At 47.2% G+C, this 25,319-nt stretch overlaps 1 long non-coding RNA gene across 1 annotated transcript in view; it reads right to left on the bottom strand.

Annotated features, from left to right (window-relative positions):
• Positions 1 to 309: 309 nt before the first annotated feature.
• LOC125774362 (uncharacterized) overlaps positions 310 to 25,319 on the bottom strand; it is a 47,990-nt gene continuing 22,980 nt past the window's right edge. The window contains exons 7-9 of the long non-coding RNA XR_007420846.1: positions 11,840 to 12,525; positions 9,628 to 9,697; positions 310 to 624 (exon numbers count right to left, since the gene is read on the bottom strand). This is a non-coding gene — a long non-coding RNA (uncharacterized LOC125774362). The remainder of the gene's footprint in view (positions 625 to 9,627; positions 9,698 to 11,839; positions 12,526 to 25,319) is intronic.

Genomic DNA, 25,319 nt, shown 5'->3' with positions numbered 1-25,319 from the left:
CAAGACACCTTAGCCAAGACACATTAGCCAAGACACATTAGCCAAGACACCTTAGCCAAGACACCTTAGCCAAGACACCTTAGCCAAGACACCTTAGCCAAGACACATTAGCCAAGACACCTTAGCCAAGACACCTTAGCCAAGACACCTTAGCCAAGACACATTAGCCAAGACACCTTAGCCAAGACACATTAGCCAAGACACATTAGCCAAGACACCTTAGCCAGGACACCTTAGCCAAGACACATTAGCCAAGACACCTTAGCCAAGACACCTTAGCCAAGAAACCTTAGCCAAGACACCTTAGCCAAGACACCTTAGCCAGGACACCTTAGCCAAGACACCTTAGCCAAGACACCTTAGCCAAGACACCTTAGCCAAGACACATTAGCCAAGACACATTAGCCAAGACACCTTAGCCAGGACACCATAGCCAAGACACATTAGCCAAGACACCTTAGCCAAGACACATTAGCCAAGACACCTTATCCAAGACACATTAGCCAAGACACCTTAGCCAAGACACATTAGCCAAGACACCTTAGCCAAGACACATTAGCCAAGACACCTAAGCCAATACACCTTAGCCAAGACACCTTAGCCAAGACACCTTAGCCAAGACACCTTAGCCAAGACACATTAGCCAAGACACCTTAGCCAAGACACATTAGCCAAGACACCTTAGCCAAGACACCTTAGCCAAGACACCTTAGCCAAGACACCTTAGCCAAGACACCTTAGCCAAGACACATTAGCCAAGACACCTTAGCCAAGACACATTAGCCAAGACACCTTATCCAAGACACATTAGCCAAGACACCTTAGCCAAGACACATTAGCCAAGACACCTTAGCCAAGACACATTAGCCAAGACACCTTAGCCAAGACACCTTAGCCAAGACACCTTAGCCAAGACACATTAGCCAAGACACCTTAGCCAAGACACCTTAGCCAAGACACCTTAGCCAAGACACCTTAGCCAAGACACCTTAGCCAAGACACATTAGCCAAGACACATTAGCCAAGACACCTTAGCCAAGACACCTTAGCCAAGACACCTTAGCCAAGACACCTTAGCCAAGACACATTAGCCAAGACACCTTAGCCAAGACACCTTAGCCAAGACACATTAGCCAAGACACCTTAGCCAAGACACCTTAGCCAAGACACCTTAGCCAAGACACCTTAGCCAAGACACCTTAGCCAAGACACATTAGCCAAGACACCTTAGCCAAGACACATTAGCCAAGACACCTTAGCCAAGACACCTTAGCCAAGACACATTAGCCAAGACTCCTTAGCCAAGACACCTTAGCCAAGACACCTTAGCCAAGACACCTTAGCCAAGACACCTTAGCCAAGACACATTAGCCAAGACACATTAGCCAAGACACCTTAGCCAGGACACCATAGCCAAGACACATTAGCCAAGACACCTTAGCCAAGACACATTAGCCAAGACACCTTATCCAAGACACATTAGCCAAGACACCTTAGCCAAGACACATTAGCCAAGACACCTTAGCCAAGACACATTAGCCAAGACACCTTAGCCAAGACACCTTAGCCAAGACACATTAGCCAAGACACCTTAGCCAAGACACCTTAGCCAAGACACATTAGCCAAGACACCTTAGCCAAGACACATTAGCCAAGACACCTTAGCCAAGACACCTTAGCCAAGACACCTTAGCCAAGACACCTTAGCCAAGACACCTTAGCCAAGACACATTAGCCAAGACACCTTATCCAAGACACATTAGCCAAGCCACCTTAGCCAAGACACATTAGCCAAGACACCTTAGCCAAGACACATTAGCCAAGACACCTTAGCCAAGACATCTTAGCCAAGACACATTAGCCAAGACACATTAGCCAAGACACCTTAGCCAAGACACCTTAGCCAAGACACCTTAGCCAAGACACCTTAGCCAAGATACCTTAGCCAAGACACCTTAGCCAAGACACATTAGCCAAGACACATTAGCCAAGACACCTTAGCCAAGACACCTTAGCCAAGACACCTTAGCCAAGACACATTAGCCAAGACACCTTAGCCAAGACACATTAGCCAAGACACCTTAGCCAAGACACCTTAGCCAGGACACCTTAGCCAAGACACCTTAGCCAAGACACCTTAGCCAAGACACCTTAGTCAAGACACCTTAGCCAAGACACCTTAGCCAAGACACATTAGCCAAGACACCTTAGCCAAGACACCTTAGCCAAGACACCTTAGCCAAGACACATTAGCCAAGACACCTTAGCCAAGACACCTTAGCCAAGACACATTAGCCAAGACACCTTAGCCAAGACACCTTAGCCAAGACACCTTAGCCAAGACACCTTAGCCAAGACACCTTAGCCAAGACACCTTAGCCAAGACACATTAGCCAAGACACCTTAGCCAAGACACATTAGCCAAGACACCTTAGCCAAGACACCTTAGCCAAGACACCTTAGCCAAGACACCTTAGCCAAGACACCTTAGCCAAGACACCTTAGCCAAGACACATTAGCCAAGACACCTTAGCCAAGACACCTTAGCCAAGACACCTTAGCCAAGACACCTTAGCCAAGACACCTTAGCCAAGACACATTAGCCAAGACACCTTAGCCAAGACACCTTAGCCAAGACACCTTAGCCAAGACACCTTAGCCAGGACACCTTAGCCAAGACACCTTAGCCAAGACACATTAGCCAAGACACCTTAGCCAAGACACCTTAGCCAAGACACCTTAGCCAAGACACCTTAGCCAAGACACATTAGCAAAGACACATTAGCCAAGACACCTTAGCCAGGACACCTTAGCCAAGACACATTAGCCAAGACACCTTAGCCAAGACACATTAGCCAAGACACCTTATCCAAGACACATTAGCCAAGACACCTTAGCCAAGACACATTAGCCAAGACACCTTAGCCAAGACACATTAGCCAAGACACCTTAGCCAAGACACCTTAGCCAAGACACATTAGCCAAGACACCTTAGCCAAGACACCTTAGCCAAGACACATTAGCCAAGATACCTTAGCCAAGACACATTAGCCAAGACACCTTAGCCAAGACACCTTAGCCAAGACACCTTAGCCAAGACACCTTAGCCAAGACACCTTAGCCAAGACACATTAGCCAAGACACCTTATCCAAGACACATTAGCCAAGACACCTTAGCCAAGACACATTAGCCAAGACACCTTAGCCAAGACACATTAGCCAAGACACCTTAGCCAAGACACCTTAGCCAAGACACATTAGCCAAGACACCTTAGCCAAGACACCTTAGCCAAGACACCTTAGCCAAGACACCTTAGCCAAGACACCTTAGCCAAGACACATTAGCCAAGACACATTAGTCAAGACACCTAAGCCAAGACACCTTAGCCAAGACACCTTAGCCAAGACACCTGAGCCAAGACACCTTAGCCAAGACACCTGAGCCAAGACACCTTAGCCAAGACACCTTAGCCAAGACACCTTAGCCAAGACACCTTAGCCAAGACACCTTAGCCAAGACACCTTAGCCAAGACACATTAGCCAAGACACATTAGCCAAGACACCTTAGCCAAGACACATTAGCCAAGACACCTTAGCCAAGACACATTAGCCAAGACACCTTAGCCAAGACACTTTAGCCAAGACACATTAGCCAAGACACATTAGCCAAGACACCTTAGCCAAGACACCTTAGCCAAGACACCTAAGCCAAGACACCTTAGCCAAGACACATTAGCCAAGACACCTTAGCCAAGACACCTTAGCCAAGACACCTTAGCCAAGACACATTAGCCAAGACACCTTAGCCAAGACACCTTAGCCAAGACACATTAGCCAAGACACCTTAGCCAAGACACCTTAGCCAAGACACATTAGCCAAGACACCTTAGCCAAGACACATTAGCCAAGACACCTTAGCCAAGACACCTTAGCCAAGACACCTTAGCCAAGACACCTTAGCCAAGACACATTAGCCAAGACACCTTAGCCAAGACACATTAGCCAAGACACCTTAGCCAAGACACCTTAGCCGAGACACATTAGCCAAGACACATTAGCCAAGACACCTTAGCCAAGACACCTTAGCCAAGACACATTAGCCAAGACACATTAGCCAAGACACCTTAGCCAAGACACCTTAGCCAAGACACCTTAGCCAAGACACATTAGCCAAGACACCTCAGCCAAGACACCTTAGCCAAGACACATAAGCCAAGACACCTTAGCCAAGACACCTTAGCCAAGACACCTTAGACAAGACGCCTTAGCCAAGATACATTAGCCAAGACACCTTAGCCAAGACACCTTAGCCAAGACACATTAGCCAAGACACCTTAGCCAAGACACCTTAGCCAAGACACATTAGCCAAGACACCTTAGCCAAGACACCTTAGCCAAGACACATTAGCCAAGACACATTAGCCAAGACACCTTAGCCAAGACACCTTAGCCAAGACACCTTAGCCAAGACACATTAGCCAAGACACCTTAGCCAAGACACCTTAGCCAAGACACCTTAGCCAAGACACCTTAGCCAAGACACCTTAGCCAAGACACATTAGCCAAGACACCTTAGCCAAGACACCTTAGCCAAGACACATTAGCCAAGACACATTAGCCACGACACCTTAGCCAAGACACCTTAGCCAAGACACCTTAGCCAAGACACCTTAGCCAAGACACCTTAGCCAAGACACATTAGCCAAGACACCTTAGCCAAGACACCTTAGCCAAGACACATTAGCCAAGACACCTCAGCCAAGACACCTTAGCCAAGACACCTTAGCCAAGACACCTTAGCCAAGACACCTTAGCCAAGACACATTAGCCAAGACACATTAGCCAAGACACCTTAGCCAAGACACCTTAGCCAAGACACATTAGCCAAGACACCTTAGCCAAGACACCTTAGCCAAGACACCTTAGCCAAGACACCTTAGCCAAGACACCTTAGCCAAGACACCTTAGCCAAGACACATTAGCCAAGACACATTAGCCAAGACACCTTAGCCAAGACACATTAGCCAAGACACCTTAGCCAAGACACCTTAGCCAAGACACATTAGCTAAGACACCTTAGCCAAGACACATTAGCTAAGACACCTTAGCCAAGACACATTAGCCAAGACACCTTAGCCAAGACACCTTAGCCAAGACACCTTAGCCAAGACACCTTAGCCAAGACACCTTAGCCAAGACACATTAGCCAAGACACCTTAGCCAAGACACCTTAGCCAAGACACATTAGCCAAGACACATTAGCCAAGACACCTTAGCCAAGACACCTTAGCCAAGACACATTAGCCAAGACACCTTAGCCAAGACACCTTAGCCAAGACACCTAAGCCAAGACACCTTAGCCAAGACACATTAGCCAAGACACATTAGCCAAGACACCTTAGCCAAGACACCTTAGCCAAGACACATTAGCCAAGACACCTTAGCCAAGACACCTTAGCCAAGACACCTTAGCCAAGACACCTTAGCCAAGACACATTAGCCAAGACACATTAGCCAAGACAACTTAGCCAAGACACATTAGCCAAGACACCTTAGCCAAAACTCCTTAGCCAAGACACCTTAGCCAAGACACCTTAGCCAAGACACATTAGCTAAGACACCTTAGCCAAGACACATTAGCCAAGACACCTTAGCCAAGACACCTTAGCCAAGACACCTTAGACCAAGACACCTTAGCCAAGACACATTAGCCAAGACACCTTAGCAAAGACACATTAGCCAAGACACCTTAGCCAAGACACCTTAGCCAATACACCTTAGCCAAGACACCTTAGCCAAGACACATTAGCCAAGACACCTTAGCCAAGACACCTTAGCCAAGACACCTTAGCCAAGACACATTAGCCAAGACACCTTAGCCAAGACACATTAGCCAAGACACCTTAGCCAAGACACATTAGCCAAGACACCTTAGCCAAGACACCTTAGCCAAGACACCTTAGTCAAGACACCTTAGCCAAGACACCTTAGCCAAGACACCTTAGCCAAGACACCTTAGCCAAGACACCTTAGCCAAGACACCTTAGCCAAGACACCTTAGCCAAGACACCTTAGCCAAGACACCTTAGCCAAGACACCTTAGCCAAGACACCTTAGCCAAGACACATTAGCCAAGACACCTTAGCCAAGACACCTTAGCCAAGACACCTTAGCCAAGACACCTTAGTCAAGACACCTTAGCCAAGACACCTTAGTCAAGACACCTTAGCCAAGACACCTTAGCCAAGACACATTAGCCAAGACACCTTAGCCAAGACACATTAGCCAAGACACCTTAGCCAAGACACCTTAGCCAAGACACATTAGCCAAGACACCTTAGCCAAGACACCTTAGCCAAGACACCTTAGTCAAGACACATTAGCCAAGACACCTTAGCCAAGACACCTTAGCCAAGACACCTTAGCCAAGACACCTTAGCCAAGACACCTTAGCCAAGACACATTAGCCAAGACACCTTAGCCAAGACACCTTAGCCAAGACACCTTAGCCAAGACACCTTAGCCGAGACACATTAGCCAAGACACCTTAGCCAAGACACATTAGCCAAGACACCTTAGCCAAGACACCTTAGCCAAGACACATTAGCCAAGACACATTAGCCAAGACACCTTAGCCAAGACACCTTAGCCAAGACACCTTAGCCAAGACACCTTAGCCAAGACACATTAGCCAAGACACCTTAGCCAAGACACATTAGCCAAGACACCTTAGCCAAGACACCTTAGCCAGGACACCTTAGCCAAGACACCTTAGCCAGGACACATTAGCCAAGACACCTTAGCCAAGACACATTAGCCAAGACACCTTAGCCAAGACACCTTAGCCAAGACACCTTAGCCAAGACACCTTAGCCAAGACACCTTAGTCAAGACACCTTAGCCAAGACACCTTAGCCAAGACACCTTAGCCAAGACACCTTAGCCAAGACACCTGAGCCAAGACACCTTAGCCAAGACACCTTAGCCAAGACACATTAGCCAAGACACATTAGCCAAGACACCTTAGCCAAGACACATTAGCCAAGACACAATAGCCAAGACACCTTAGCCAAGACACCTTAGCCAAGACACATTAGCCAAGACACCTTAGCCAAGACACCTTAGCCAAGACACATTAGCCAAGACACCTTAGCCAAGACACCTTAGCCAAGACACCTTAGCCAAGACACATTAGCCAAGACACCTTAGCCAAGACACATTAGCCAAGACTCCTTAGCCAAGACACCTTAGCCAAGACACTCTAGCCAAGACACATTAGCCAAGACACCTTAGCCAAGACACCTTAGCCAAGACACCTTAGCCAGGACACATTAGCCAAGACACCTTAGCCAAGACACATTAGCCAAGACACCTTAGCCAAGACACCTTAGCCAGGACACCTTAGCCAAGACACCTTAGCCAGGACACATTAGCCAAGACACCTTAGCCAAGACACATTAGCCAAGACACCTTAGCCAAGACACCTTAGCCAAGACACCTTAGCCAAGACACCTTAGCCAAGACACCTTAGTCAAGACACCTTAGCCAAGACACCTTAGCCAAGACACCTTAGCCAAGACACCTTAGCCAAGACACCTTAGCCAAGACACCTTAGCCAAGACACCTTAGCCAAGACACCTGAGCCAAGACACCTTAGCCAAGACACCTTAGCCAAGACACATTAGCCAAGACACATTAGCCAAGACACCTTAGCCAAGACACCTTAGCCAAGACACATTAGCCAAGACACCTTAGCCAAGACACCTTAGCCAAGACACATTAGCCAAGACACCTTAGCCAAGACACCTTAGCCAAGACACCTTAGCCAAGACACATTAGCCAAGACACCTTAGCCAAGACACCTTAGCCAAGACACCTTAGCCCAGACACCTTAGTCAAGACACCTTAGCCAAGACACCTTAGCCAAGACACCTTAGCCAAGACACCTTAGCCAAGACACCTTAGCCAAGACACATTAGCCTAGACACCTTAGCCAAGACACATTAGCCAAGACACCTTAGCCAAGACACCTTAGCCAAGACACATTAGCCAAGACACATTAGCCAAGACACCTTAGCCAAGACACCTTAGTCAAGACACATTAGCCAAGACACCTTAGCCAAGACACCTTAGCCAAGACACCTTAGCCAAGACACATTAGCCAAGACACCTTAGCCAAGACACCTTAGCCAAGACACCTTAGCCAAGACACCTTAGCCGAGACACATTAGCCAAGACACCTTAGCCAAGACACATTAGCCAAGACACCTTAGCCAAGACACCTTAGCCAAGACACATTAGCCAAGACACATTAGCCAAGACACCTTAGCCAAGACACCTTAGCCAAGACACCTTAGCCAAGACACCTTAGCCAAGACACCTTAGCCAAGACACATTAGCCAAGACACCTTAGCCAAGACACCTTAGCCAGGACACCTTAGCCAAGACACCTTAGCCAAGACACATTAGCCAAGACACCTTAGCCAAGACACATTAGCCAAGACACCTTAGCCAAGACACCTTAGCCAAGACACCTTAGCCAAGACACCTTAGTCAAGACACCTTAGCCAAGACACCTTAGCCAAGACACCTTAGCCAAGACACCTTAGCCAAGACACCTTAGCCAAGACACCTTAGCCAAGACACCTTAGCCAAGACACCTTAGCCAAGACACCTTAGCCAAGACACCTTAGCCAAGACACCTTAGCCAAGACACATTAGCCAAGACACATTAGCCAAGACACCTTAGCCAAGACACCTTAGCCAAGACACCTTAGCCAAGACACCTTAGCCAAGAGACCTTAGCCAAGACACATTAGCCAAGACACATTAGCCAAGACACATTAGCCAAGACACCTTAGCCAAGACACCTTAGCCAAGACACCTTAGCCAAGACACCTTAGCCAAGACACATTAGCCAAGACACCTTAGCCAAGAGACCTTAGCCAAGACACATTAGCCAAGACACATTAGCCAAGACACATTAGCCAAGACACCTTAGCCAAGACACCTTAGCCAAGACACCTTAGCCAAGACACCTTAGCCAAGACACATTAGCCAATACACATTAGCCAAGACACATTAGCCAAGACACCTTAGCCAAGACACCTTAGCCAAGACACCTTAGCCAAGACACCTTAGCCAAGACACATTAGCCAAGACACCTTAGCCAAGACACCTTAGCCAGGACACCTAAGCCAAGACACCTTAGCCAAGACACATTAGCCAAGACACCTTAGCCAAGACACATTAGCCAAGACACCTTAGCCAAGACACCTTAGCCAAGACACCTTAGCCAAGACACCTTAGCCAAGACACCTTAGTCAAGACACATTAGCCAAGACACCTTAGCCAAGACACCTTAGCCAAGACACCTTAGCCAAGACACCTTAGCCGAGACACCTTAGCCAAGACACCTTAGCCAAGACACATTAGCCAAGACACCTTAGCCAAGACACCTGAGCCAAGACACCTTAGCCAAGACACCTTAGCCAAGACACATTAGCCAAGACACATTAGCCAAGACACCTTAGCCAAGACACCTTAGCCAAGACACCTTAGCCAAGACACCTTAGAAAAGACACATTAGCCAAGACACCTTAGCCAAGACACCTTAGCCAAGACACCTTAGCCAATACACCTTAGCCAAGACACATTAGCCAAGACACCTTAGCCAAGACACCTTAGCCAAGACACCTTAGCCAAGACACCTTAGTCAAGACACCTTAGCCAAGACACCTTAGCCAAGACACCTTAGCCAAGACACCTTAGCCAAGACACCTTAGCCAAGACACCTTAGCCAAGACACATTAGCCAAGACACCTTAGCCAAGACACATTAGCCAAGACACCTTAGCCAAGACACCTTAGCCAAGACACATTAGCCAAGACACATTAGCCAAGACACCTTAGCCAAGACACCTTAGTCAAGACACATTAGCCAAGACACCTTAGCCAAGACACCTTAGCCAAGACACCTTAGCCAAGACACCTTAGCCAAGATACCTTAGCTAAGACACATTAGCCAAGACACCTTAGCCAAGACACCTTAGCCAAGACACCTTAGCCGAGACACATTAGCCAAGACACCTTAGCCAAGACACATTAGCCAAGACACCTTAGCCAAGACACCTTAGCCAAGACACATTAGCCAAGACACATTAGCCAAGACACCTTAGCCAAGACACCTTAGCCAAGACACCTTAGCCAAGACACCTTAGCCAAGACACATTAGCCAAGACACCTTAGCCAAGACACATTAGCCAAGACACCTTAGCCAAGACACCTTAGCCAGGACACCTTAGCCAAGACACCTTAGCCAAGACACCTTAGCCAAGACACCTTAGCCAAGACACATTAGCCAAGACACCTTAGCCAAGACACCTTAGCCAAGACACCTTAGCCAAGACACCTTAGCCAAGACACCTTAGCCAAGACACCTTAGCCAAGACACATTAGCCAAGACACCTTAGCCAAGACACATTAGCCAAGACACCTTAGCCAAGACACCTTAGCCAAGACACCTTAGCCAAGACACCTTAGCCAAGACACATTAGCCAAGACACCTTAGCCAAGACACCTTAGCCAAGACACCTTAGCCAAGACACATTAGCCAAGACACCTTAGCCAAGACACCTTAGCCAAGACACCTTAGCCAAGACACCTTAGCCAAGACACCTTAGCCAAGACACCTTAGCCAAGACACATTAGCCAAGACACCTTAGCCAAGACACCTTAGCCAAGACACCTTAGCCAAGACACCTTAGCCAAGACACCTTAGCCAGGACACCTTAGCCAAGACACCTTAGCCAAGACACATTAGCCAAGACACCTTAGCCAAGACACCTTAGCCAAGACACCTTAGCCAAGACACCTTAGCCAAGACACATTAGCCAAGACACCTTAGCCAGGACACCTTAGCCAAGACACATTAGCCAAGACACCTTAGCCAAGACACCTTAGCCAAGACACATTAGCCAAGACACATTAGCCAAGACACCTTAGCCAAGACACCTTAGCCAAGACACCTTAGCCAAGACACCTTAGCCAGGACACCTTAGCCAAGACACCTTAGCCAAGACACATTAGCCAAGACACCTTAGCCAAGACACCTTAGCCAAGACACCTTAGCCAAGACACCTTAGCCAAGACACATTAGCCAAGACACCTTAGCCAAGACACCTTAGCCAAGACACCTTAGCCGAGACACATTAGCCAAGACACCTTAGCCAAGACACATTAGCCAAGACACCTTAGCCAAGACACCTTAGCCAAGACACATTAGCCAAGACACATTAGCCAAGACACCTTAGCCAAGACACCTTAGTCAAGACACCTTAGCCAAGACACCTTAGCCAAGACACCTTAGCCAAGACACATTAGCCAAGACACCTTAGCCAAGACACATTAGCCAAGACACATTAGCCAAGACACCTTAGCCAAGACACCTTAGCCAAGACACCTTAGCCAAGACACCTTAGCCAAGACACATTAGCCAAGACACCTTAGCCAAGACACCTTAGCCAAGACACATTAGCCAAGACACCTTAGCCAAGACACCTTAGCCAAGACACCTTAGCCAAGACACCTTAGCCAAGACACCATAGCCAAGACACCTTAGCCAAGACACCTTAGCCAAGACACCTTAGCCAAGACACCTTAGCCAAGACACATTAGCCAAGACACATTAGCCAAGACACATTAGCCAAGACACATTAGCCAATACACCTTAGCCAAGACACATTAGCCGAGACACCTTAGCCAAGACACCTTAGGCAAGACACCTTAGCCAAGACACCTTAGCCAAGTCACATTAGCCAAGACACCTTAGCCAAGACACATTAGCCAAGACACATTAGCCAAGACACATTAGCCGAGACACCTTAGCCAAGACACCTTAGCCAAGACACATTAGCCAAGACACACTAGCCGAGACACATTAGCCAAGACACCTTAGCCAAGACACCTTAGCCAAGACACCTTAGCCAAGACACCTTAGCCAAGACACATTAGCCAAGACGCATTAGCCAAGACACCTTAGCCAAGACACATTAGCCAAGACACATTAGCCAAGACACATTAGCCAAGACACCTTAGCCAAGACACCTTAGCCAAGACACCTTAGCCAAGACACCTTAGCCAAGACACATTAGCCAAGACGCATTAGCCAAGACACCTTAGCCAAGACACCTTAGCCAAGACACATTAGCCAAGACACTTTAGCCAAGATACATTAGCCAAGACACCTTAGCCGAGACACATTAGCCAAGACACCTTAGCCAAGACACATTAGCCAAGACACATTAGCCAAGACACATTAGCCGAGACACATTAGCCAAGACACCTTAGCCAAGACACCTTAGCCAAGACACCTTAGCCAAGACACATTAGCCAAGACACCTTAGCCAAGACACATTAGCCAAGACACATTAGCCAAGACACATTAGCCAAGACACATTAGCCGAGACACATTAGCCAAGACACATTAGCCAAGACACATTAGCCAAGACACCTTAGCCAAGACACCTTAGCCAAGACACATTAGCCAAGACACCTTCGCCAAGACACATTAGATAAGACACCTTAGCCAAGACACATAAGCCAAGACACCTTAGCCAAGACACATTAGCCAAGACACTTTAGCCAAGACACATTAGCCAAGACACATTAGCCAACACACATTAGCCAAGACACCTTAGCCAAGACACATTAGCCAAGACACATTGGCCAAGACACCTTAGCCATACACCTTAGCCAAGACACATTAGCCAAGACACATTAGCCAAGACACATTAGCCAAGACACATTAGCCAAGACACCTTAGCCGAGACACCTTAGCCAAGACACCTTAGCCAAGACACATTAGCCAAGACACCTTAGCCAAGACACATTAGCCAAGACACATTAGCCGAGACACATTAGCCTAGACATCTTAGCCAAGACACCTTAGCCAAGACACATTAGCCAAGACACATTAGCCAAGACACTTTAGCCAAGACACATTAGCCTAGACATCTTAGCCAAGACACCTTAGCCAAGACACATTAGCCAAGACACATTAGCCAAGACACTTAAGCCAAGACACATTAGCCAAGACACATTAGCCAAGACACCTTAGCCAAGACACATTAGCCAAGACACATTAGCCAAGACACCTTAGCCAAGACACCTTAGCCAAGACACCTTAGCCAAGACACATTAGCCAAGACACCTTAGCCAAGACACATTAGCCAAGACACCTTAGCCAAGACACCTTAGCCAAGACACCTTAGCCAAGACACCTTAGCCAAGACACCTTAGCCAAGACACCTTAGCCAAGACACATTAGCCAAGACACCTTAGCCAAGACACCTTAGCCAAGACACCTTAGCCAAGACACATTAGCCAAGACACCTTAGCCAAGACACCTTAGCCAAGACACCTTAGCCAAGACACCTTAGCCAAGACACCTTAGCCAAGACACATAAGCCAAGACACCTTAGCCAAGACACCTTAGCCAAGACACCTTAGCCAAGACACCTTAGCCAGGACACCTTAGCCAAGACACCTTAGCCAAGACACATTAGCCAAGACACCTTAGCCAAGACACCTTAGCCAAGACACCTTAGCCAAGACACCTTAGCCAAGACACATTAGCCAAGACACATTAGCCAAGACACCTTAGCCAGGACACCTTAGCCAAGACACATTAGCCAAGACACCTTAGCCAAGACACCTTAGCCAAGACACATTAGCCAAGACACATAAGCCAAGACACCTTAGCCAAGACACCTTAGCCAAGACACCTTAGCCAAGACACGTTAGCCAGGACACCTTAGCCAAGACACCTTAGCCAAGACACATTAGCCAAGACACCTTAGCCAAGACACATTAGCCAAGACACCTTAGCCAAGACACCTTAGCCAGGACACCTTAGCCAAGACACCTTAGTCAAGACACATTAGCCAAGACACCTTAGCCAAGACACCTTAGCCAAGACACATTAGCCAAGACACATTAGCCAAGACACCTTAGCCAGGACACCTTAGCCAAGACACATTAGCCAAGACACCTTAGCCAAGACACCTTAGCCAAGACACATTAGCCAAGACACATTAGCCAAGACTCCTTAGCCAGGACACCTTAGCCAAGACACATTAGCCAAGACACCTTAGCCAAGACACCTTAGCCAAGACACATTAGCCAAGACACATTAGCCAAGACACCTTAGCCAAGACACCTTAGCCAAGACACCTTAGCCAAGACACCTTAGCCAAGACACCTTAGCCAGGACACCTTAGCCAAGACACCTTAGCCAAGACACATTAGCCAAGACACCTTAGCCAAGACACCTTAGCCAAGACACCTTAGCCAAGACACATTAGCCAAGACACCTTAGCCAAGACACCTTAGCCAAGACACCTTAGCCGAGACACATTAGCCAAGACACCTTAGCCAAGACACATTAGCCAAGACACCTTAGCCAAGACACCTTAGCCAAGACACCTTAGCCAAGACACCTTAGCCAAGACACCTTAGCCAAGACACATTAGCCAAGACACCTTAGCCAAGACACCTTAGCCAAGACACCTTAGCCAAGACACCTTAGCCAAGACACATTAGCCAAGACACCTTAGCCAAGACACCTTAGCCAAGACACCTTAGCCAAGACACATTAGCCAAGACGCATTAGCCAAGACACCTTAGCCAAGACACATTAGCCAAGACACATTAGCCAAGACACATTAGCCAAGACACCTTAGCCAAGCCACCTTAGCCAAGACACCTTAGCCAAGACACCTTAGCCAAGACACATTAGCCAAGACGCATTAGCCAAGACACCTTAGCCAAGACACATTAGCCAAGACACATTAGCCAAGACACTTTAGCCAAGATACATTAGCCAAGACACCTTAGCCGAGACACATTAGCCAAGACACCTTAGCCAAGACACATTAGCCAAGACACATTAGCCAAGACACAATAGCCGAGACACATTAGCCAAGACACCTTAGCCAAGACACCTTAGCCAAGACACATTAGCCAAGACACCTTAGCCAAGACACCTTAGCCAAGACACCTTAGCCAAGACACATTAGCCAAGACACCTTAGCCAAGACACCTTAGCCAAGACACCTTAGCCAAGACACCTTAGCCAAGACACCTTAGCCAAGACACCTTAGCCAAGACACATTAGCCAAGACACCTTAGCCAAGACACCTTAGCCAAGACACCTTAGCCAAGACACCTTAGCCAAGACACCTTAGCCAGGACACCTTAGCCAAGACACCTTAGCCAAGACACATTAGCCAAGACACCTCAGCCAAGACACCTTAGCCAAGACACCTTAGCCAAGACACCTTAGCCAAGACACCTTACCCAAGTCACATTAGCCAAGACACCTTAGCCAAGACACATTAGCCAAGACACATTAGCCAAGACACATTAGCCAAGACACATTAGCCAAGACACTTTAGCCAAGACTCATTAGCCAAGACACCTTAGCCGAGACACATTAGCCAAGACACCTTTGCCAAGACACCTTAGCCAAGACACCTTAGCCAAGACACCTTAGCCAAGACACCTTAGCCAAGACACATTAGCCAAGACACCTTAGCCAAGACACATTAGCCAAGACACCTTAGCCAAGACACCTTAGCCAAGACACCTTAGCCAAGACACCTTAGCCAAGACACCTTAGCCAAGACACCTTAGCCAAGACACATTAGCCAAGACACCTTAGCCAAGACACCTTAGCCAAGACACCTTAGCCGAGACACATTAGCCAAGACACCTTAGCCAAGACACATTAGCCAAGACACCTTAGCCAAGACACCTTAGCCAAGACACATTAGCCAAGACACATTACCCAAGACACCTTAGCCAAGACACCTTAGTCAAGACACCTTAGCCAAGACACCTTAGCCAAGACACCTTAGCCAGGACAAATTAGCCAAGACACCTTAGCCAAGACACATTAGCCAAGACACCTTAGCCAAGACACCTTAGCCAAGACACCTTAGCCAAGACACCTTAGCCAAGACACATTAGCCAAGACACATTAGCCAAGACACCTTAGCCAGGACACCTTAGCCAAGACACATTAGCCAAGACACCTTAGCCAAGACACATTAGCCAAGACACATTAGCCAAGACACCTTAGCCAAGACACCTTAGCCAAGACACCTTAGCCAAGACACCTTAGCCAAGACACATTAGCCAAGACACCTTAGCCAAGACACCTTAGCCAAGACACATTAGCCGAGACACCTTAGCCAAGACACCTTAGCCAAGACACCTTAGCCAAGACACCTTAGCCAAGACACCTTAGCCAAGACACTTTAGCCAAGACACCTTAGCCAAGACACTTTAGCCGAGACACATTAGCCAAGACACATTAGCCAAGACACCTTAGCCAAGACACCTTAGCCAAGATACATTAGACGAGACACATTAGCCAAGACACATTAGCCAAGACACCTTAGCCAAGACATCTTAGCCAAGACACATTAGCCAAGACACCTTAGCCAATACACTTTAGCCAAGACACATTAGCCAAGACACCTTAGCCAAGACACCTTAGCCGAGACACATTAGCCAAGACACCTTAGCCAAGACACCTTAGCCAAGACACCTTAGCCAAGACACATTAGCCAAGACACTTTAGCCAAGACACATTAGCCAAGACACCTTAGCCAAGACACCTCAGCAAAGACACCTTAGCCAAGACACCTTAGCCAAGACACCTTAGCCAAGACACATTAGCCAAAACACATTAGCCAAGACACCTTAGCTAAGACACCTTAGCCAATACACATTAGCCGAGACACCTAAGCCAAGACACCTTAGCCAAGACACCTTAGCCGAGACACATTAGCCAAGACACCTTAGCCAAGACACTTAAGCCAAGACACATTAGCCAAGACACCTTAGCCAAGACACCTTAGCCGAGACACATTAGCCAAGACACCTTAGCCAAGACACATTAGCCAAGACACCTTAGCCAAGACACCTTAGCCAAGACACCTTAGCCAAGACACCTTAGCCAAGACACCTTAGCCAAGACACCTTAGCCAAGACACATTAGCCAAGACACCTTAGCCAAGACACCTTAGCCAAGACACATTAGCCGAGACACATTAGCCAAGACACATTAGCCAAGACATCTTAGCCAAGACACCTTAGCCATGACACTTTAGCCAAGACACATTAGCCAAGACACTTTAGCCAAGACACATTAGCCAAGACACATTAGCCAAGACACCTTAGCCAAGACACATTAGCCAAGACACATTAGCCAAGACACCTTAGCCAAGACGTCTTAGCCAAGACACATTAGCCAAGACACTCTAGCCAAGACACATTAGCCAAGACACATTAGCCAAGACACCTTAGCCGAGACACCTAAGCCAAGACACATTAGCCAAGACACATTAGCCAAGACACATTAGCCAAGACACCTTAGCCAAGACACCTTAGCCAAGACACTTCATCCAAGACACATTAGCCAAGACACATTAGCCAAGACACATTAGCCAAGACACATTAGCCAAGACACCTTAGTCAAGACACATTAGCCAAGACACATTAGCCAAGACACATTAGCCAAGACACGTTAGCCAAGACACATTAGCCAAGACACCTTAGCCAAGACACCTTAGCCAAGACACATTAGCCAAGACACATTAGCCAAGACACATTAGCCGAGACACCTTAGCCAAGACACATTAGCCAAGACACATTAGCCAAGACACCTTAGCCAAGACACCTTAGCCAAGACACATTAGCCAAAACACCTTAGCCAAGACACCTTAGCCAAGACACATTAGCCAAGACACCTTAGCCAAGACACATTAGCCAAGACACCTTAGCCAAGACACCTTAGCCAAGACACCTTAGCCAAGACACCATAGCCAAGACACCTTAGTCAAGACACCTTAGCCAAGACACCTTAGCCAAGACACCTTAGCCAAGACACCTTAGCCAAGACACCTTAGCCAAGACACATTAGCCAAGACACCTTAGCCAAGACACATTAGCCAAGACACATTAGCCAAGACACCTTAGCCAAGACACCTTAGCCAAGACACCTTAGCCAAGACACATTCGCCAAGACGCCTTAGCCAAGACACATTAGCCAAGACACCTTAGCCAAGACACCTTAGCCAAGACACCTTAGCCAAGACACATTAGCCAAGACACCTTAGCCAAGACACATTAGCCAAGACACCTTAGCCAAGACACATTAGCCAAGACACATTAGCCAAGACACATTAGCCAAGACACATTAGCCGAGACACATTAGCCAAGACACATTAGCCAAGACATCTTAGCCAAGACACCTTAGCCAAGACACTTTAGCCAAGACACATTAGCCAAGACACTTTAGCCAAGACACATTAGCCAAGACACATTAGCCAAGACACCTTAGCCAAGACACATTAGCCAAGACACATTAGCCAAGACACCTTAGCCAAGACGTCTTAGCCAAGACACATTAGCCAAGACACTCTAGCCAAGACACATTAGCCAAGACACATTAGCCAAGACACCTTAGCCGAGACACCTAAGCCAAGACACATTAGCCAAGACACATTAGCCAAGACACATTCGCCAAGACACATTAGCCGAGACACCTTAGCCAAGACACATTAGCCAAGACACCTTAGCCAAGACACATTAGCCAAGACACATTAGCCAAGAGACATTAGCCAAGACACCTTAGCCAAGACACATAAGCCAAGACACATTCGCCAACACTCCTTAGCCAAGACACCTTAGCCAAGACACATTAGCCAAGACACCTTAGCCAAGACGTCTTAGCCAAGACACATTAGCCAAGACACTCTAGCCAAGACACATTAGCCAAGACACATTAGCCAAGACACCTTAACCGAGACACCTAAGCCAAGACACATTAGCCAAGACACATTAGCCAAGACACATTCGCCAAGACACCTTAGCCAAGACACCTTAGCCAAGACACATTCGCCAACACTCCTTAGCCAAGACACCTTAGCCAAGACACCTTAGCCAAGACACCTTAGCCAAGACACCTTAGCCAAGACACATTCGCCAAGACACCTTAGCCAAGACACATTAGCCAAGACACATTAGCCAAGACACCTTAGCCAAGACACCTTAGCCAAGACACATTCGCCAAGACGCCTTAGCCAAGACACATTAGCCAAGACACCTTAGCCAAGACACCTTAGCCAAGACACCTTAGCCAAGACACATTAGCCAAGACACCTTAGCCAAGACACATTAGCCAAGACACCTTAGCCAAGACACATTAGCCAAGACACATTAGCCAAGACACATTAGCCAAGACACATTAGCCGAGACACATTAGCCAAGACACATTAGCCAAGACATCTTAGCCAAGACACCTTAGCCAAGACACTTTAGCCAAGACACATTAGCCAAGACACTTTAGCCAAGACACATTAGCCAAGACACATTAGCCAAGACACCTTAGCCAAGACACATTAGCCAAGACACATTAGCCAAGACACCTTAGCCAAGACGTCTTAGCCAAGACACATTAGCCAAGACACTCTAGCCAAGACACATTAGCCAAGACACATTAGCCAAGACACCTTAGCCGAGACACCTAAGCCAAGACACATTAGCCAAGACACATTAGCCAAGACACATTCGCCAAGACACCTTAGCCAAGACACCTTAGCCAAGACACATTAGCCAAGACACCTTAGCCAAGACACATTAGCCAAGACACATTAGCCAAGAGACATTAGCCAAGACACCTTAGCCAAGACACATAAGCCAAGACACATTCGCCAACACTCCTTAGCCAAGACACCTTAGCCAAGACACATTAGCCAAGACACCTTAGCCAAGACGTCTTAGCCAAGACACATTAGCCAAGACACTCTAGCCAAGACACATTAGCCAAGACACATTAGCCAAGACACCTTAGCCGAGACACCTAAGCCAAGACACATTAGCCAAGACACATTAGCCAAGACACATTCGCCAAGACACCTTAGCCAAGACACCTTAGCCAAGACACATTAGCCAAGACACCTTAGCCAAGACACATTAGCCAAGACACATTAGCCAAGAGACATTAGCCAAGACACCTTAGCCAAGACACATTAGCCAAGACACATTCGCCAAGACACCTTAGCCAAGACACCTTAGCCAAGACACATTAGCCAAGACACCTTAGCCAAGACGTCTTAGCCAAGACACATTAGCCAAGACACTCTAGCCAAGACACATTAGCCAAGACACATTAGCCAAGACACCTTAGCCGAGACACCTAAGCCAAGACACATTAGCCAAGACACATTAGCCAAGACACATTCGCCAAGACACCTTAGCCAAGACACCTTAGCCAAGACACATTCGCCAACACTCCTTAGCCAAGACACCTTAGCCAAGACACCTTAGCCAAGACACCTTAGCCAAGACACCTTAGCCAAGACACCTTAGCCAAGACACATTAGCCAAGACACCTTAGCCGAGACACATAAGCCAAGACACGTTAGCCAAGACACATTAGCCAAGACACCTTTGCCAAGACACCTTAGCCAACACACCTTAGCCAAGACACATTAGCCAAGACTCATTAGCCAAGACACATTAGCCAAGACACCTTAGCCAAGACACCTTAGCCAAGACACCTTAGCCAAGACACCTTAGCCAAGACACCTTAGCCAAGACACATTAGCCAAGACACCTTAGCCAAGACACATTAGCCGAGACACATTAGCCAAGACACATTAGCTTAGACATCTTAGCCAAGACACCTTAGCCAAGACACATTAGCCAAGACACATTAGCCAAGACACTTTAGCAAAGACACATTAGCCAAGACACATTAGCCAAGACACCTTAGCCAAGACACATTAGCCAAGACACATTAGCCAAGACACCTTAGCCATGACACTTTAGCCAAGACACATTAGCCAAGACACCTTAGCCATGACACCTTAGCCAAGACACCTTAGCCAAGACACTTTAGCCAAGACACATTAGCCAAGACACCTTAGCCAAGACACCTTAGCCAAGACACATTAGCCAAGACACATTAGCCAAGACACCTTAGCCAAGACACCTTAGCCAAGACACATTAGCCAAGACACATTAGCCAAGACACCTTAGCCAAGACACATTAGCCAAGACACCTTATCCAAGTCACCTTAGCCATGACACTTTAGCCAAGACACATTAGCCAAGACACCTTAGCCAAGACACCTTAGCCAAGACACCTTAGCCAAGACACATTAGCCAAGACACCTTAGCCAAGACACATTAGCCAAGACACCTTAGCCAAGACACATTAGCCAAGACACATTAGCCAAGACACATTAGCCAAGACACATTAGCCGAGACACATTAGCCAAGACACATTAGCCAAGACATCTTAGCCAAGACACCTTAGCCAAGACACTTTAGCCAAGACACATTAGCCAAGACACTTTAGCCAAGACACCTTAGCCAAGACACATTAGCCAAGACACCTTAGCCAAGACACATTAGCCAAGACACATTAGCCAAGACACCTTAGCCAAGACGTCTTAGCCAAGACACATTAGCCAAGACACACTAGCCAAGACACTTTAGCCTAGACACATTAGCCCAGACACCTTAGCCAAGACACCTTAGCCAAGACACCTTAGCAAAGACATATTAGAAAAGACACATTAGCCTAGACACATTAGCCGAGACACCTTAGCCAAGACACCTTAGCGAAGACACATTAGCCAAGGCACATTAGCCAAGACACCTTAGCCAAAACACCTTAGCCAAGACACTTCATTAAAGACACTTTAGCCAAGACACCTTAGCCAAGACACCTTAGCCAAGACATATTAGCCAAGACACATTAGCCAAGACACCTTAGCCAAGACACCTTAGCCAAGACATATTAGCCAAGACACATTAGCCAAGACACATTAGCCGAGACACCTTAGCCAAGACACTCTAGCCAAGACACATTAGCCAAGACACATTAGCCAAGACACCTTAGCCGAGACACCTTAGCCAAGACACATTAGCCAAGACACATTAGCCAAGACACATTAGCCAAGACACCTTAGCCAAGACACATTAGCCAAGACACTTCATCCAAGACACATTAGCCAAGACACATTAGCCAAGACACATTAGCCAAGACACCTTAGTCAAGACACATTAGCCAAGACACATTAGCCAAGACACATTAGCCAAGACACCTTAGCCAAGACACATTAGCCAAGACACCTTAGCCAAGACACCTTAGCCAAGACACCTTAGCCAAGACACATTAGCCAAGACACCTTAGCCAAGACACCTTAGCCAAGACACGTTAGCCAAGACACATTAGCCAAGACACCTTAGCCAAGACACATTAGCCAAGACACATTAGCCAAGACACATTAGCCAAGACACATTAGCCGAGACACATTAGCCAAGACACATTAGCCAAGACACATTAGCCAAGACACCTTAGCCAAGACACCTTAGCCAAGACACATTAGCCAAGACACATTAGATAAGACACCTTAGCCAAGACACGTAAGCCAAGACACCTTAGCCAAGGCACATTAGCCAAGACACTTTAGCCAAGACACATTAGCCAAGACACATTAGCCAACACACATTAGCCAAGACACCTTAGCCAAGACACATTAGCCAAGACACATTAGCCGAGACACCTTAGCCAAGACACTCTAGCCAAGACACATTAGCCAAGACACATTAGCCAAGACACCTTAGCCGAGACACCTAAGCCAAGACACATTAGCCAAGACACATTAGCCAAGACACATTAGCCAAGACACCTTAGCCAAGACACATTAGCCAAGACACTTCATCCAAGACACATTAGCCAAGACACATTAGCCAAGACACATTAGCCAAGACACATTAGCCAAGACACCTTAGTCAAGACACATTAGCCAAGACACATTAGCCAAGACACATTAGCCAAGACACCTTAGCCAAGACACATTAGCCAAGACACCTTAGCCAAGACACCTTAGCCAAGACACCTTAGCCAAGACACATTAGCCAAGACACCTTAGCCAAGACACCTTAGCCAAGACACGTTAGCCAAGACACATTAGCCAAGACACATTAGCCAAGACACATTAGCCAAGACACATTAGCCAAGACACCTTAGCCAAGACACCTTAGCCAAGACACTTCATCCAAGACACATTAGCCAAGACACATTAGCCAAGACACATTAGCCAAGACACATTAGCCAAGACACCTTAGTCAAGACACATTAGCCAAGACACATTAGCCAAGACACATTAGCCAAGACACCTTAGCCAAGACACATTAGCCAAGACACCTTAGCCAAGACACCTTAGCCAAGACACCTTAGCCAAGACACAATAGCCAAGACACCTTAGCCAAGACACCTAAGCCAAGACACGTTAGCCAAGACACATTAGCCAAGACACATTAGCCAAGACACATTAGCCAAGACACATTAGCCAAGACACATTAGCCAAGACACATTAGCCGAGACACATTAGCCAAGACACATTAGCCAAGACACATTAGCCAAGACACCTTAGCCAAGACACCTTAGCCAAGACACATTAGCCGAGACACATTAGCCAAGACACCTTTGCCAAGACACATTAGCCAAGACACCTTAGCCAAGACACCTTAGCCAAGACACCTTAGCCAAGACACATTAGCCAAGACACATTAGATAAGACACCTTAGCCAAGACACATAAGCCAAGACACCTTAGCCAAGGCACATTAGCCAAGACACTTTAGCCAAGACACATTAGCCAAGACACATTAGCCAACACACATTAGCCAAGACACCTTAGCCAAGACACATTAGCCAAGACACATTAGCCAAGACACCTTAGCCATACACCTTAGCCAAGACACATTAGCCAAGACACATTAGCCAAGACACATTAGCCAAGACACATTAGCCAAGACACCTTAGCCGAGACACCTTAGCCAAGACACCTTAGCCAAGACACATTAGCCAAGACACCTTAGCCAAGACACATTAGCCAAGACACATTAGCCGAGACACACTAGCCTAGACATCTTAGCCAAGACACCTTAGCCAAGACACATTAGCCAAGACACATTAGCCAAGACACTTTAGCCAAGACACATTAGCCTAGACATCTTAGCCAAGACACCTTAGCCAAGACACATTAGAAAAGACACATTAGCCAAGACACTTTAGCCAAGACACATTAGCCAAGACACATTAGCCAAGACACCTTAGCCAAGACACCTTAGCCAAGACACATTAGCCAAGACACTTTAGCCAAGACACCTTAGCCAAGACACCTAAGCCAAGACACCTTAGCCAAGACACCTTAGCCAAGACACCTTAGCCAAGACACATTAGCCAGGACACCTTAGCCAAGACACATTAGCCAAGACACATTAGCCAAGACACATTAGCCTAGACATCTTAGCCAAGACACCTTAGCCAAGACACATGAAAAAAGACACATTAGCCAAGACACTTTAGCCAAGACACATTAGCCAAGACACATTAGCCAAGACACCTTAGCCAAGACACATTAGCCAAGACACCTTAGCCATGACACTTTAGCCAAGACACATTAGCCAAGACACCTTAGCCATGACACCTTAGCCAAGACACCTTAGCCAAGACACTTTAGCCAAGACACATTAGCCAAGACACCTTAGCCAAGACACCTTAGCAAAGACACATTAGCCAAGACACATTAGCCAAGACACCTTAGCCAAGACACCTTAGCCAAGACACATTAGCCAAGACACATTAGCCAAGACACCTTAGCCAAGACACATTAGCCAAGACACCTTATCCAAGTCACCTTAGCCATGACACTTTAGCCAAGACACATTAGCCAAGACACCTTAGCCAAGACACCTTAGCCAAGACACCTTAGCCAAGACACATTAGCCAAGACACCTTAGCCAAGACACATTAGCCAAGACACCTTAGCCAAGACACATTAGCCAAGACACATTAGCCAAGACATCTTAGCCAAGACACCTTAGCCAAGACACTTTAGCCAAGACACATTAGCCAAGACACTTTAGCCAAGACACATTAGCCAAGACACATTAGCCAAGACACCTTAGCCAAGACACATTAGCCAAGACACATTAGCCAAGACACCTTAGCCAAGACGTCTTAGCCAAGACACATTAGCCAAGACACACTAGCCAAGACACTTTAGCCTAGACACATTAGCCCAGACACCTTAGCCAAGACACCTTAGCCAAGACACCTTAGCAAAGACATATTAGCCAAGACACATTAGCCTAGACACATTAGCCGAGACACCTTAGCCAAGACACCTTAGCGAAGACACATTAGCCAAGGCACATTAGCCAAGACAC

This window comes from Anopheles funestus, unplaced genomic scaffold, assembly GCF_943734845.2.
Source record: "Anopheles funestus unplaced genomic scaffold, idAnoFuneDA-416_04 scaffold_56_ctg1, whole genome shotgun sequence".
Lineage (NCBI taxonomy): Eukaryota > Metazoa > Arthropoda > Insecta > Diptera > Culicidae > Anopheles > Anopheles funestus.
This window is presented reverse-complemented; position numbering and strand designations above follow the sequence as displayed.